At 47.6% G+C, this 15838-nt stretch overlaps 1 protein-coding gene across 1 annotated transcript in view; it reads left to right on the top strand.

Moving 5' to 3' along the window:
* Positions 1-3596: 3596 nt before the first annotated feature.
* The window catches only part of FLT3LG (fms related receptor tyrosine kinase 3 ligand), a 176480-nt gene continuing 164238 nt past the window's right edge, over positions 3597-15838 (top strand). The window contains exon 1 of the mRNA XM_088449722.1: positions 3597-4066. The gene's annotated coding sequence lies outside the window, so the exon portion shown is untranslated. The remainder of the gene's footprint in view (positions 4067-15838) is intronic.

Below are 15838 nucleotides of genomic sequence, written 5' to 3'. Positions count from 1 at the left end.
CGCGATGTTGGGGCGCACTATAAAGAGCCGGCACAGGGAACTCCGAGCCCTGGAGCTGGCCCTGGACTGTGGCCTGCAGCATTAACTAGCCTTTGCTAGATTTCTGTGTTATTGGAATGCGATGAATCTCGCCACTGACCACACGCACAGCTGCGTTTTTAACGCTTTATGCATGAAAATTTGCAATCAACACCACAAAGGACAACTCTTCTGATAGGATCTATCCTTTGCACAGAGCCGGATTTAGAGATCATGGGGCCCTAGGCAAGATACCAGTTTTGGGGCCCCCTCCCTCAATCCATAGAACTACATTTTTATTCCAGATTCATGCCTCTTTTACAGCACCGCAAAGGTCCACTGCGGCCTTGAAACGTCGGCTATGTATGTACAATACATTTGCTTTTTCCTAGCTTTTGCAAAGCTTTTCCGAGATAGGCCCCACTGATTGCCCCCTCTACAGCTTTTATTGCCTGTCCATTAAATATCACACTGTCCTCTGACAGCAATCACTCAGCACACTGGGCCTGATTCAGACCCGGACGCTATACTGCGCTCGCTCGCATTCAGCAATTTTTTGCAATCTGCGCATGCGTATGAGTTGCAATGCGCGTGCACGAATTATTCATTACGGTGGGAAAGTGCTCGCCCGTAGCCGGCAGTCGGGCCGCTATTTGGAGTGACAGTTAATGCCGTTTGTGGGTAGTAATAGGGGAAGGTGCTTGAAAACGGGGGTGTGGAGGTGCGAACGCAGGCGTGCCCGACCGTCAGAATGGCGTTTAATGGGTGTGCATAATTAGCAAAGTAGCGTCATTACACACGTGACTGGGTTGTATTTCTGCCAGAACTGCTCGCAATGTTGTGGTGGGAAAAGGCTACCACAAGCGCTGCGAGCAGCTCCGATGGCTCTCGATGTTCCCGATTAATCCTACAACTGCTGGAGATGACGTGTGTAGCGAGTGGCAAAGGGACATCTTTATACAGGTGCGAGCGCATAGTGCTGCCACTTGCTATTACTAAGTGGGCGGCTTTACGCGACGCAGTGCGAGCACATGATTTAAATAGCCGGCCCCTTTTAGCCAGCGAGAGGACGCAAATAGCGTCCGGGTCTGAATCAGGCCCACTGTCCTCCATCCCAACTCACTCATGTCCTCCATAGCACAAACATTAAGGGTCATATTCAATTTGAGGCGAAAAGTCCGAGGTCGGACCTTTCGCCATCATTGCCGTTTTTTCCGGGATAAAGTATCGGGCGCGTGCCTGCTTTATCCCCGTATTCAATTAGGATCCGGCGAAAAGATAAGTATCAAAAAGTCCTGGGAATTTTCGGGAAATCATCCTGGCACCCCCCTAAAGATGGTCTGACATGGGGGATCACTATGGGTACCCCCGATTTGGCCTGCTGAAGGTAGTCAGCATTTTTTAATAGCTGCGGCAGGTGCATAAATGCGCCTGTGAAGAAGTGATGAAGAATAGCACTTGGAAGTAGTTTTTTTTGGGGAAAAAAAAGCTATCAAATTTGTGGTACATGAAAATGGGTACAAGCATATTTTTAAGTCCCTAAAGTGATTTTTGAAAATTCTTCAAAAATGCACCTGCCGCTACCACCCGCATTCTTTGAAAGAAAGTAAATTTTTTTGGGTGTCCTGAGGATTTTTAAAAAATTTTTTGGACACAGATTACTTTTAGAAGACACTCCCATGGCTGCAGACTATTATTTTTAAGCCTGCACCCCTAAACCCCAATTCTGCACTTTTTCTCGCCATGTATTACATGGTGAAAACTTATCCCCATATTCAATTACAAAGACTTTTCGCAGGTAATTGAATATGGGGATACGTGAAACAGGCGAAAATTATGTCATTGGCGATAAATGATTGCCGATAACCCGTTTTCGCAGCCTAATACGGCCCTAAGCCAGTTACTGCCCACCTCACAGCACCACATACTGCCTCCTTGACTGCCTGTCTCACAGCACAACACCCCTCTCCCCACCCCTCTCCCCTCAAAGTACCCGTCTCCCCTTTCAGCACATCACCTCTTTCCTCACAACAAAAACACCTCTCAGCGCCCCTTTTCCCTCACAGCACATAACTCTCTCAGCATAGTCTCCTCCCACAGCACAGACCCCTTCCCCTCACATCATCCCTCTACACTCACAGCACAGACTCCCAACCCTCACAGCACAGAACCCCCACCCGTCACAGCACAGAACCCCCACCACTCACAGCACAGAACCCCCTCCCCACAGCACATAACCCTCACAGCACAGAACCCCCTCCCCACAGCACAGACCCCCACCCCTCACATCACCCCTCTACACTCACAGCACAGACCCCCAACCCTCACAGCACAGAACCCCCACCCCTCACAGCACAGAACCCCCACCCCTCACAGCACAGACTCTGCTCCCCATAGACACACTACCCTCATAGCATAGACCCCCCCTCACAGCACAAATCACTCTGCCCTCTTGGTAACAGCCCTGCCCTCTTAGCACAGGCACTCCATCCTCTCACAGCATAGACCCCATTTCCCTCTTGGCATAGACCCCCCTCCCTCTGCTCATTCAGCACAGACCACTCCCATTATAGAACCCTCTCAGCCCAGACCCATCTCCCCAAACCACATAGACTGCGCTCCCCTCACAGCATAGACCCCATTTCCCTCTTAGCATAGACCTCCTCCCCTCATAGCACAGACTCCCCCTCCCTCTCAGAACCGACCACTCCCACCATAGAACCCTCTCAGGTCGACATGACATAAGGAGGGTTAGACACTATGAGGGATGGTTTGGGATAGACACCATGATGGTTAGGCACCAGGAGGGATGGTTAGAATGAGGCACCAAGGGAAGGGTTAGAAAACAACAATGAAAAATGTGTCAACCATTTCTGTGTCGACCATTCCATGCTGACCTTTTGAACCTATTGACCTTTTGTACCTGTCGACCTTCTGTACTGTCTAACTTTTTTGTCATGTCGACCTTTTTCCATGTTTACCTTTTGGTGTCAACCAATTTACCGTCAACCTTTTTATTGCCGACCTTTTTTTATCACACCCCCTTAGGGCCTGATTCTGAGTCGGCCGCAGTGTTGATGCTGCACGCAGTTGGCCGATGTCTGTAAGTATGCGCATGCGTCTCAGTCGCACAGAGCACGTGTACCAATTGTTAGCGCTTAGAGGCGCAGCACAGAATCAGATGCAGGGTCTGTGTATTTTAGTGGGAAGTCGCAGGTGGGTGGCCAGGCCGACGCGGGCGCGGCGCTGAAAGCAGGTGCGTCCAAAGACGCTGGACTGCTCGCACAGGAGGCCATACTCGGTTGGAGGTTCCGATGGCGGTGCTGATGGGCATCTCAGTCTTGCGGGAATCGCCGGCAGAATCGACATTAGGCGAGGATGCGACTGCGGCAACGTTCGCAGCTGCCCCTGAGCCCCACTCAGAAGCAGCCACATATAATAATGTGGATTCCTTTAAAAAAAGAAAGAAAAAAAGCAACGTGTTTTTGTCACAGGAGCCCTCAGATACTTTCACTTTCACTTCCACCAACGATAAGACTGAAGTCTGCTGTTATATCGATCAAAGGATCTGGGGCTGAGCGAGGTCCATGAACTGGAGCTGCCCTGACCCCAGTGACTGCAAATGTCTATGGGGACGTCCCAGCACGCTTGCCTCAGGCTGGGGATTTCCACCATCGCTGGCTGGTGGTGAGCTGCCTCGATGACATTATATATGGGAGTTGTATAAAGAAGCTCAGACTGTGATTAGCCGACAAGGAGCCGAGATCTTATTCTAGATCGTCTGCAGCCACACTGGAGAGACAGGAGTGATACATTGTTGCACTCACGCTGGAGAGACAGGAGTGATACATTGCGGCACTCACGCTGGAGAGACGGGAGTGATACATTGCGGCACTCACGCTGGAGAGACAGGAGTGATACATTGTGGCACTCACGCTGGAGAGACAGGAGTGATACATTGCGGCACTCACGCTAGAGAGACGGGAGTGATACATTGCGGCACTCACGCTGGAGAGACAGGAGTGATACATTGCGGCACTCATACCGGGTAAGTGTCACCGTCAGCTGCTGCCGAAACGTTGGCTGTGACATTGGAATTGACATCTGAGCTGTAACCTTGTCGGCTGTTAATGTGTCTTTTATTTAATGTGCAAATGATGAAATGTCATATTTGCAGACATGATGCTCAGGCTGAGAGCTGCAGTAGCTGTGCAGCTTGTGTATAATACAGATAATTACATAGCATATGTATATATGTGCTCTACACCTCTCAGCTGTATTACTGGTGTTTTAAGAAGTTCTATGATATTACTCCATTCTCCACCTCTAGAGTAAACAGTACTGCATGGGGCACAATCGTTTTTGGTATCCCACACATCAGTATAATTGGCAGCAATAATCAACAGCTGTAATTACAATAAACTCTACTCCATCTGTATATTTAAACTTTGTGTCATAAAATAAAGAGAGGAAAAGGTACATCTGCAATGTATGGCGGCGTTTTAAACAATCAGTAGGGGCCTGGGCTCATGGGCTGTAATGTTATCATATAAATGTTTTTATTGCTAGAATGTTACTTGAAGCCTTGATAGAATGCAGATGTGTATTTTAGTGAAGTGTATACTAGCTATGACAATGCACGTTCCAGGCATTTAGCTGGCCCCACAGCTCAGCCATTTACTGCGCCTCCAGTTCTCTAGAGCTTTGGAATCTGTAGTAGTTTTATGGTCTTTATATTTTTGTCTTTTTGTTTTCGCTGCAGCACTCCTTACTGGACTATTCATTCATGTCTGAAATGACTTTTTTTCACCACTAAATAATTACAAGAAATATGGCCTATGTAATGTACCTTTTTCTTGTATTTTGACCTTAAGACCTCATACCCTCCAGTGTCGATTTTGTGCATTGTGCGACCATTTTTAGCACTATTACCACTTGTGAAAATGGAACGACATATGGGAGCCATTGTTGCCAGCCATCCAATATACACTATTGATGGCATTCACTTTTGGGGGGCTGTGGCAGCATTGCGCCTTTCCAAACGCCATGTCGTCCATCTATTCAGGGCTTTTAACTAGAGATGTGTGCGAAACCCCATGTTTTGGTTTTGGTTTTGGCAAAACCACCCTCAAGTGGTTTGGTTTTGGTCTTGGATTTCTTTAAAATTGATAAGAACAGCTAAAATCAACTAAAATCATACACTCACGTCTTCAGACTGGTAAGAACTTGCTCATAATTGAGCTATTACCTGTTGCTCTCACTGAGCTAATTACTGTACTTGTTTTAATTGTTTATATTCTCATGTTGCTCCTTAGAGAGCTAATTTTATATTTGTATCATTAAATGCCTGATTTTTATCATATTGCTTGTTTACAGTCATACCCTCAGCACAGTGTTCACGTCTGCTTTAGAGAGAGCTCATTGCATGTATTCCGTACTTATTTATCTATTTATTTCTGTCTATATTGCACAATATTCACGTTGCTCCTGAGAGTACCTATTGCATACCATTTAATTATTTATTTATGAATGATTAAATTATTATTATTATATTTTTATTACTTACCAACTACAATACACCCAGTGTCCAGGTAAATCACTAACCTACTATGTTATTACATGGGGAAGGGATACTCATAGTGGTAGACTGAAACTGCATAGGGAGAAGGTGCTAAAATCATGACATTTGAACCTGCAATCCAAAAGCCGAGATTCGTTTTCTTAATTCCGAATTTACAGCACACCCGAGCCGGGACTCGATGCTACTCGGAACACCAAAAGTGATCAGAGCCGGGACTCGATGCTACTCGGAACACCAAAAGTGATCAGAGCCGGGATTCGACTCTACTCGGAACCCCAAAAGTGATCAGAGCCGGGACTCCATTCTACTCGGAACCCCAAAAGTGATCAGAGCCGGGACTCGATTCTACTCGGAACCCCAAAAGTGATCAGAGCCGGGACTCCATTCTACTCGGAACCCCAAAAGTGATCAGAGCCGGGACTCGATTCTACTCAGAACCCCAAAAGTGATCAGAGCCGGGACTCCATTCTACTCGGAACCCCAAAAGTGATCAGAGCTGGGACTCCATTCTACTCGGAACCCCAAAAGGAATCAGAGCTGGGACTTGATTCTACTTGGAACCCCAAAAGTGATCAGAGCCGGGACTCCATTCTACTCGGAACCCCAAAAGGGATCAGAGCTGGGACTTGATTCTACTTGGAACCCCAAAAGTGATCAGAGCTGGTACTCGATTCTACTCGGAATCCCAAAGTTTGAGAGTGTTAATTTTCAGGAAAACCAAACCACACATCTCAAGTTTGCTTTTGGCACGGGGTTTGAACTTGTGTTTTTAAATGCAAGTCAGATGCCTATGATTATCTTGCCTTAGGATTATTAAAACTGAAAACACAAGTTAACTTTAGATAAATAATGTCATTCACAGATACTGTATATAAATACGGGTGGTGTGCAGCAAGTGCTTTTCACTCTTAGGGCCGTATTCAATTAGCCGCGATAAGACGTTTTCGTCGAAAAAGTTTAGCAGATGACATAATTTCGCCAGGCGAAAACTTATCCCCGTATTCAATGCCAAAGACTTTTTGCCTGCGTGGAAAGTCAATGCATTAGTATAGGCGGAAAAGATTCGCATAAGAAAGGAGGCGGAAAAAAGTGCAGAATTGCAATTTTTGGGTGCAAAGGTGGGGAAACCACCCTGCACTCTTGGGACAGCTCCCCAAAATATAACAGCGACAAAAAAAAACAAAAAAAAATTTGAAGAACACCCCAAAAAATTACTTTGAAAAAGGGGGCAAAAAAGTACAAAGTTGGGGTACAAACTTAAAAACTAGTGAAATAAGCTTTTGGGGGGTCTGCAAGTATGGGGGAGGTGTTTTTTTGATTACAGGTGATTTGCTGAAGGTGCGTTTTTCAAGTTTTTTAAAACCTCACTTTTGTGATTTTTAACCATGCTTGCACCCATTTTCATGTACCCCAAATTAGCTGGGACTAGTTATTTTCTCCCCCCAAAAAATGCTAAAAGCTATTCTTCACCACTGGTGCAAAGACGCTAATTACAAGCTATTGAGAGCATTTAAGTACCCCAAATAGCTTCAGTAGGGCTATTGGGGGGGCAACTACATTGATCCCCAATGTTAGTGCATCTTTTGGGGGGTGTCAGGCTGATTTCCCCAAATCGGACAGCACTTTTCGCCTGTTTGAGTTTCGCCAGGTCCCGTTTTTGCGTTCTTTGGAATTGAATAAGGCGAACAGTGGGAGCGCACCCGATAAGTTTCCGCGTCCAAAACACGCGATGTAGGCGGAAAGTAGATTCCGTCAACAGTGGCAAAATTATCACGGCTAACTGAATACGGGCCTATAGGTTATATTTACTAAAATGCTGGTTTCTGGAAGTGGAGATGTTGCCCATAGCAACCAATCAGATTCTACTTATCATTTATCTAGCACCTTCTAAAAGATAATAGCTAGAAGCTGATTGGTTGTTATGGGCAACATCTCCACTTCTAAAAATCCCTCACTTTAGTAAACATACCCCCTAGGGGCTGATTGTGAGTTGGAGAGATCTCTTTGTACAGACGGAGATAGCGAGTACTAGCATATAGCAAATGTCCCATAGCAAATTTTTGCACATGTCTGTCTGATTCTCCAGACTGAAACCATTCATGTCTGTAAGTGAAATGGATCGGATGTCATTCTAGTGATTCACTCTAGTGGTTTTGAAACCCAGGACAGCAGAATTTTAAACTAGTGTATAAAGTGCTAACAAAAGAAAGCCCTCAATTTGAAACACAATTATTATTGTAATATTACAATAGTTACAAATTTGCCAATAGAAATACATTATAGACGAGCAGTCTTTATCTCCCTTCGCTGGGGGTGAACCTGTGAAACTGGAATGGCTTTGCAGGTCCCCCTCCGGATCATGTCTCACTGGACAAGTATGCACATGTCACCTGCAATACTGAACTGCCAGTAGCTTCACGCTCGCTCTGAATCAGGGCCCACCTCCATTAATATGGAGCGTCCTCCTGGACGCTCGTATAGCTGTGGGTCACCACCCACAGCATATACGAGCGTGCAGGATGATGGTCGCGATGGTCTCTTGACCATCGCGACCATCGAAACTGCGAGCAAAAGCCTGTGGTTGAGTTTTTCAACCGCAAGGCCAGGAGTGATTTTGGCTCTATCAGAGCCAAAATCACTCCCACTGACATCACTAGTGATGTCAGTGGGGCCGGCATCAGACGGTAGGCATTCCCTTGGGAATGCCTCCATCTGGCAGGCACGCCCCGGCACGCCCACCAAAGGGGGCGTGCTGTCAGTCAACATCGACAGCACGCCCCCTTTAATGAGACACTCCGAGCGAAGGAAAGTCCTTCGCTCGGTGCGTCTCGCGCATGCGCACGACGGAGCTCCCTCCGTCGTGCGCATGCGCAGTGCGGACCATCGACCTATTTGCGAGCTGACAGCCGCTCGCGAGTGGGTTTGAATGAGGGCCGATGTCATTTCGCCAGGCGGAAAAGTATCGCCGTTTTCAATTGCAAAGACTTTTCGCGTATGCGGAAAGTCAATGCAATGTAATAGGCGAAAAAGATTCGCCTATGATTAGCAGACGGAAAAAGGTGCAGAATTGCGGTTTTGGGGTGCAAAGGTGCGGAAACCACTCTGCACCCTTGGGACAGTCCCCCAAAAGGATAACTGCGTCAAAAAAAATCCCTAAAAAAAATTAGAGGAATACCCAAAAAAAAGACAATGAAAATGGGGGTGAATGCAATAGTGATTACGCACGCAATTCCACTGCGATAGTATGCTAATCCATTGCGATCGATATGGCCGCTGCACTTTACCTTACACACATCCGTAATGTTTAGCAAGACTGCAAAAACTTCGGTGATATCGAGTACCATCACAGCCTCACGCACACTTGCACAAGCTCTGACCTTACTAACCTCATCGTACACTATGAGGCCTCAGGCTGCGTACGGCATCACAGTCGATAATTTATGCACGCCCCTGCAATGGCGTTCAAACGCACTGGCAAGCCTGCGTCTCCCCTACCACCCCCCCGTCACCACCCACAAACGGCACTTCCTGTCAATCACTCTGCGATGGGTCTGCGTAGTCACTGCGATCGCCGTCCTGGTCGCAGTGGCTGCTTCGCACACACGCACTGTGATGTATACGCAAGCGGAGAACACCATAATTGGCTGACTGCGTGCGTATTAGCAACTGCGATCCAACCTGAATCAGGCCCGGTGTTATTTATGTAACTGAGAGCAATCTGTTATTCTTTGTTACGTCAAGCTGACGAAATGCATTAAAATTGTGCACGTAGATTGTGAATGCTATACGTAACACTTTTGAGGACAACAACTTGTATTTTATGTTTTGTGGTTCTTTCATTAAACTTTATTTTACTTTCTCTTTTCACCAGTAGTCAATGACTACATATCATGTGCTTGAATACAGCAATGACACCAACTCAAGGGCAAAGCCAAAACTTTATGGGCCCCATAGCAACATTTTGAGGAGGAGATTTAAAAGGTAGGCAAGTATGACCTAACAGATATATCTGCAGATCGACTGATATATACACTGAACAACCATCATCTGTCATCTGGCCGTGGGTCCCGCTGGCCGTGGGTCTCGCTGGCCGTGGGTCTCGCTGGCCGTGGGTCGCACCACGGCCTTCGCTGCAAGTGTGTACACACAGCACGATGGATAGATATATCTGATATCGGCTATGCAGCACAGCCGATGCAATATCGCTGGTACACAATATATTGGTTGATCAATTGATCGGCCAATATATCTGCAAGTGTGTACCCAGCATAAGAAGGGATGTAATTAGATAGGGGAGCTTTGAAGGTTATGTAGTCGGTTCTGGAATCTGATAAGTTTGTCTTATCACTACTCTATGCCCTTTAACTCACATTTGTTTAGTAAGCAGATTGCATATCCCATACTTGTAATGGAAAATACGATCTGCTTGAAATGTACTAAGGGGAATTGTGAAAATATACCAGATGGGAGCCCTGCTATAACAACGCCATTTGGAGATGGCGCAAAGCAGGGTTTTCCCCAGTTACCTGACTCCTGCTCCGTTCTGAAAGTCAGAGCAATGATCATCTATGTGGTCTAAATAGACCACAAGCTGATCTCACTGTAAAAATAAAAATAGTTAAAAAAAAATAAAATATCACACACTTACCTAGGGGTCCGGTGATCAGTGAGCTCAGGGCCTGATTCAAACCCACTCGCGAGCGCTATGCGCTCGCAAGCGGGTCGATGGTGGCCCAGTGCGAGACCCGGATAGCGACGGGCAAACCGTCGCTCCGGGTCTCGTACCAAAGGGGGCATGCTGTCGATGTTGAGTGACAGCACGCCCCTTTGGTGGGCGGGCTGAGGGCGTGGCTGCCCAAACGGAGGCGTTCCCATGGGAACGCCTACCGTCTGGGGCCGGCCCCACTGACATCACAAGTGATGTCAGTGGAGAACTTCCGGCTCTGTTAGAGCCGAAAGCACTCTAGGGCTTGCGGCAACGAGACCCTACCACAAGGGTTTAGTCACAAGCCCGATTGTCGCGATGGTCTTGACCATCGCGACCATCTTCCTGGCCGCTCGCTATAGCTGTGGGTGGCCACCCACAGCTATGCGATCGGCCAGGAGGCCGCTCTAAAAAAACAGAAGACCGGCAATGATTCAGAGCGAGCACTCTGTCAGAGCGTCCAGCTCTGAATCAGGCCCTCTGTCCTCTGCTCAGCTGCTGCACTGTGACCCCGGGCAGCTGTGCTGTAAACCGGCACCTCTGTTTACAACACACATCAGCTGACTTGGGGTCACAGACCAGGAGCCCGGAGACCAGCTGGGCAAGGGGGTGGGGTACTGGGTGAGGTTTGCAAAAAGTGAGCGGTGATGATTCACAGGGACAGAACTTTCTCGCAAGCTCTGACCCTGCTTGAGAATGTTCATACATTCTCCTTGTGATAGCTCCTAAATGCGAATTTAGGTGATATTATCACACTACAACTGCATTTGAAGTGCAGATGTTAGTAAATAGGGGTCTATGGGCCTGATTCAGAGCCGCTCGTAAGTGGCAGTACGCTCGTTCCGAGCGATGTTCGCCCATCTGCGCATGCGTACGGTTTTTAATATGCATGCGCGAACCAGTCAGTGCGGCCGAAAATCGTTTCTTCCCTATATAGCGAATGCCTGCTATTTTGAGTGACAGAATGAGGCGTATGTGGGTGGTAACAGGGGAAGGTGCTTGAAAACGGGGAGTGGAGATCAGAAGGCAGACGTGCTTAAAGGTCAAAGCGGGCGTTTTATGGGTGTGCATAATTAATACAGCAGCGTCATTGACCACGTCACTTGGTTGTTTTATAGTCAGAACTGCTTGGAATATAGTGGTACGAAAAACCAACCGCAAGAATAGCGAGCAGTTCATACGCTGTTCGATGTACTCGATTAATCTAATAAATAGCGGACATGACGTATGATGCGAGCGGCCAGGGGGCGTATTTTTCAAATAAACGACCGCATGTTTTGTTCGCACGTTCAGACATGGAGGCGGCAACAGACCGCAAGGAGCGAATGGTTCATTTGAATAGCCACCCCCTTTTTCTGAACGAGCGAGCGCTAATAGCGTCCGGCTCTGAATCAGGCCCTATGTCTCTGCTATATGTGAATAACTGTAATCAGTATCGCAATTAATACTTATACCACCTCTAATCTTGGAGGATGTATAAACTTGTGTTGAAATTAGGGGTGAGCGGGTTCGGATTTCTGAAATCCGAACCCCCCCGAGCCCCCCCGATCCGAGTCCGATCCGAATCAGGCTCGACTTTTCCCGCCTGACTCAGATCTGAAATCGAGGCAAAACGTCATCATCCCGCCTTCCGAGTCTCGCGGGTTTTGGATCCTATATAAGGTACCCGCGTCGGCGCCATTTTCTCACTCGGCTGTGGACAGTGAAGAGGGAGGGTGGGAGTTAGGGCTGTGTAGTGTAGTGTAGTGTAGTGCTGCTGTTGTCCACTACTTCAAAGTCCATAGGGGCTGGCTGTGTTGTGCTGTGCTGCTGTTGTTAATAGGGGCTGTGTCCACTACTTCAAAGTCCATAGGGGCTGGCTGGACTGTGTTGTGCAGTCAGTTCTCCATAGGGGCTGTGTCCACTCCAAAGTCCTGTGCAGTGTCCCAGTCCTAAAGGGGTGCTGTAGTGTTGTCCAGGGGGTGCTCTGTCCATCAGGGGTGCTCCCCCCAAGTGCTAAAAAAATAATATATTTTCTGTGTTTGTGAATTGTGTGCGCAGTAGCCGCACGTGCATCAACAAAGTAGTGCCAAGCGTGCGCCTGTGTCATAAGTAAAGGGCCGGCTGGCTTGACCGTTAAAGGGTGCTGTAACCCCCGAAAGTACACTCCAATCCAAACCAAAAAAAATTTATTTTCTGTGTTTGTGAATTGTGTGCGCAGTAGCCGCACGTGCATCAACAAAGTAGTGCCAAGCGTGCGCCTGTGTCATAAGTAAAGGGCCGGCTGGCTTGACCGTTAAGGGTGCTGTAACCCCCGAAAGTACACTCCAGTCCAAACCAAAAAAAAAATTATTTTCTGTGTTTGTGAATTGTGTGCGCAGTAGCCGCACGTGCATCAACAAAGTAGTGCCAAGCGTGCGCCTGTGTCATAAGTAAAGGGCCGGCTGGCTTGTCCGTTAAGGGTGCTGTAACCCCCGAAAGTACACTCCAGTCCAAACCAAAAAAAAAATTATTTTCTGTGTTTGTGAATTGTGTGCGCAGTAGCCGCACGTGCATCAACAAAGTAGTGCCAAGCGTGCGCCTGTGTCATAAGTAAAGGGCCGGCTGGCTTGACCGTTAAAGGGTGCTGTAACCCCCAAAGTACACTCCAGTCCAAACCAAAAAAAAAATTATTTTCTGTGTTTGTGAATTGTGTGCGCAGTAGCCGCACGTGCATCAACAAAGTAGTGCCAAGCGTGCGCCTGTGTCATAAGTAAAGGGCCGGATGGCTTGACCGTTAAGGGTGCTGTAACCCCCGAAAGTACACTCCAGTCCAAACCAAAAAAAAATTATTTTCTGTGTTTGTGAATTGTGTGCGCAGTAGCCGCACGTGCATCAACAAAGTAGTGCCAAGCGTGCGCCTGTGTCATAAGTAAAGGGCCGGCTGGCTTGACCGTTAAAGGGTGCTGTAACCCCCGAAAGTACACTCCAGTCCAAACCAAAAAAAAATTATTTTCTGTGTTTGTGAATTGTGTGCGCAGTAGCCGCACGTGCATCAACAAAGTAGTGCCAAGCGTGCGCCTGTGTCATAAGTAAAGGGCCGGCTGGCTTGACCGTTAAAGGGTGCTGTAACCCCCGAAAGTACACTCCAGTCCAAACCAAAAAAAAAATTATTTTCTGTGTTTGTGAATTGTGTGCGCAGTAGCCGCACGTGCATCAACAAAGTAGCGCCAAGCGTGCGCCTGTGTCATAAGTAAAGGGCCGGCTGGCTTGACCGTTAAAGGGTGCTGTAACCCCCGAAAGTACACTCCAGTCCAAACCAAAAAAAAAATTATTTTCTGTGTTTGTGAATTGTGTGCGCAGTAGCCGCACGTGCATCAACAAAGTAGTGCCAAGCGTGCGCCTGTGTCAAAAGTAAAGGGCCGGCTGGCTTGACCGTTAAGGGTGCTGTAACCCCCGAAAGTACACTCCAGTCCAAACCAAAAAAAAAATTATTTTCTGTGTTTGTGAATTGTGTGCGCAGTAGCCGCACGTGCATCAACAAAGTAGTGCCAAGCGTGCGCCTGTGTCATAAGTAAAGGGCCGGCTGGCTTGACCGTTAAAGGGTGCTGTAACCCCCAAAGTACACTCCAGTCCAAACCAAAAAAAAAATTATTTTCTGTGTTTGTGAATTGTGTGCGCAGTAGCCGCACGTGCATCAACAAAGTAGTGCCAAGCGTGCGCCTGTGTCATAAGTAAAGGGCCGGCTGGCTTGACCGTTAAAGGGTGCTGTAACCCCCGAAAGTACACTCCAGTCCAAACCCCAAAAAAAATTATTTTCTGTGTTTGTGAATTGTGTGCGCAGTAGCCGCACGTGCATCAACAAAGTAGTGCCAAGCGTGCGCCTGTGTCATAAGTAAAGGGCCGGCTGGCTTGACCGTTAAGGGTGCTGTAACCCCCGAAAGTACACTCCAGTCCAAACCAAAAAAAAAATTATTTTCTGTGTTTGTGAATTGTGTGTGCAGTAGCCGCACGTGCATCAACAAAGTAGTGCCAAGCGTGCGCCTGTGTCATAAGTAAAGGGCCGGCTGGCTTGACCGTTAAGGGTGCTGTAACCCCCGAAAGTACACTCCAGTCCAAACCAAAAAAAAAATTATTTTCTGTGTTTGTGAATTGTGTGCGCAGTAGCCGCACGTGCATCAACAAAGTAGTGCCAAGCGTGCGCCTGTGTCATAAGTAAAGGGCCGGCTGGCTTGACCGTTAAGGGTGCTGTAACCCCCGAAAGTACACTCCAGTCCAAACCAAAAAAAAAATTATTTTCTGTGTTTAGCCGCACGTATATATCAAATCGATATAACATAAATGGAGGACCAAACTTTCTCCGATAAAAATAAAATAGAGAAAGATCAAGAACCTCTTCCTCCTAGTGCTGAAGCTGCTGCCACTAGTCATGACATAGACGATAACATGCCATCAACGTCGTCTGCCAAGGCCGATGCCCAATGTCATAGTAGAGGGCACATACAATCCCAAATGGCAAAGTTCAGGAAAATGACCTTGAAAAAGACATTTAAATCAGCTGAAGAGAAACGTAAACTTGCCAATATGCCATTTACGACACGGAGTGGCAAGGAACGGCTAAGGTCGATCCCTAGTATGTTCATGACTAGTGGTTCAGCTTCACATGACGATGGAAGCCCTCCTCCCACTAAAAAAATCAAAAGAGTTAAGCTGGCAAAAGCACAGCGAAGAACTGTGCTTTCTAAGAAGATATCACAAATCCCCAAGGAGAGTCCAAGTGTGGTGGTGGTTGCGATGCCTGACCTTCCCAGCACTGGACGGGAAGAGGTGGCTCTTTCCACCATTTGCACGCCCCCTGCAAGTGCTGAAAGGAGCACCCACAGTCCACTTGCTGATATGCAAATTGAAGATGTCACTGTTGAAGTACAACAGGATGAGGATACTGGTGTAGCTGGCGCTGAGGAGGAAGTTGGCGAGGAGGATTCTGATGGTGATGTGGTTTGTTTAAATCAGGCTCCGGGGGAGACAGTTGTTGTCCGTGGGATGAAAAAGCCCATCACGGTCATGCCTGGGCAGAAGACCAAACATTCCACCTCTTTGGTCTGGCAATATTTCTATCCAAATCCGGACAACAACTGTCTTGCCATATGTACCATATGTAAAGGTGAAATAAGTAGGGGTAGGGACATCAACCACCTAGGAACATCCTCCCTTATACGGCACCTGCGGCGCGTTCATAAAAAGTTACTGTCAAGTTCAGAAACTTTGGCTAAGACCGTAAGCAGTCCAGGGACACCTAAATCCCGTTGTCCTGTTGTATCCAAGCGCCTGCAAACCACACCGTCAACTCCCTCCTCGTCAATTTCCTCCTTAGTCAGGATCGGAAGTAGTCCTGCAGGCCATGTCACTGGCATGACTGACTCTCCTATCCGGGATTCCTCTGGAGGATCCTGCATTGCTACGCCTACTGCTGCCGCTGCTGCTGTTGCTGCTGCTGGGAGTCGTTCATCATCCCAGAGAGGAAGTAGGAACACCACTACTTTTACTAAACAATTGACCCTCCAACAGTCCTTAGC

Source organism: Taudactylus pleione, unplaced genomic scaffold (genome assembly GCF_031769625.1).
Source record: "Taudactylus pleione unplaced genomic scaffold, aTauple2 ptg000494l, whole genome shotgun sequence".
Taxonomy (NCBI): domain Eukaryota; kingdom Metazoa; phylum Chordata; class Amphibia; order Anura; family Myobatrachidae; genus Taudactylus; species Taudactylus pleione.
This window is presented reverse-complemented; position numbering and strand designations above follow the sequence as displayed.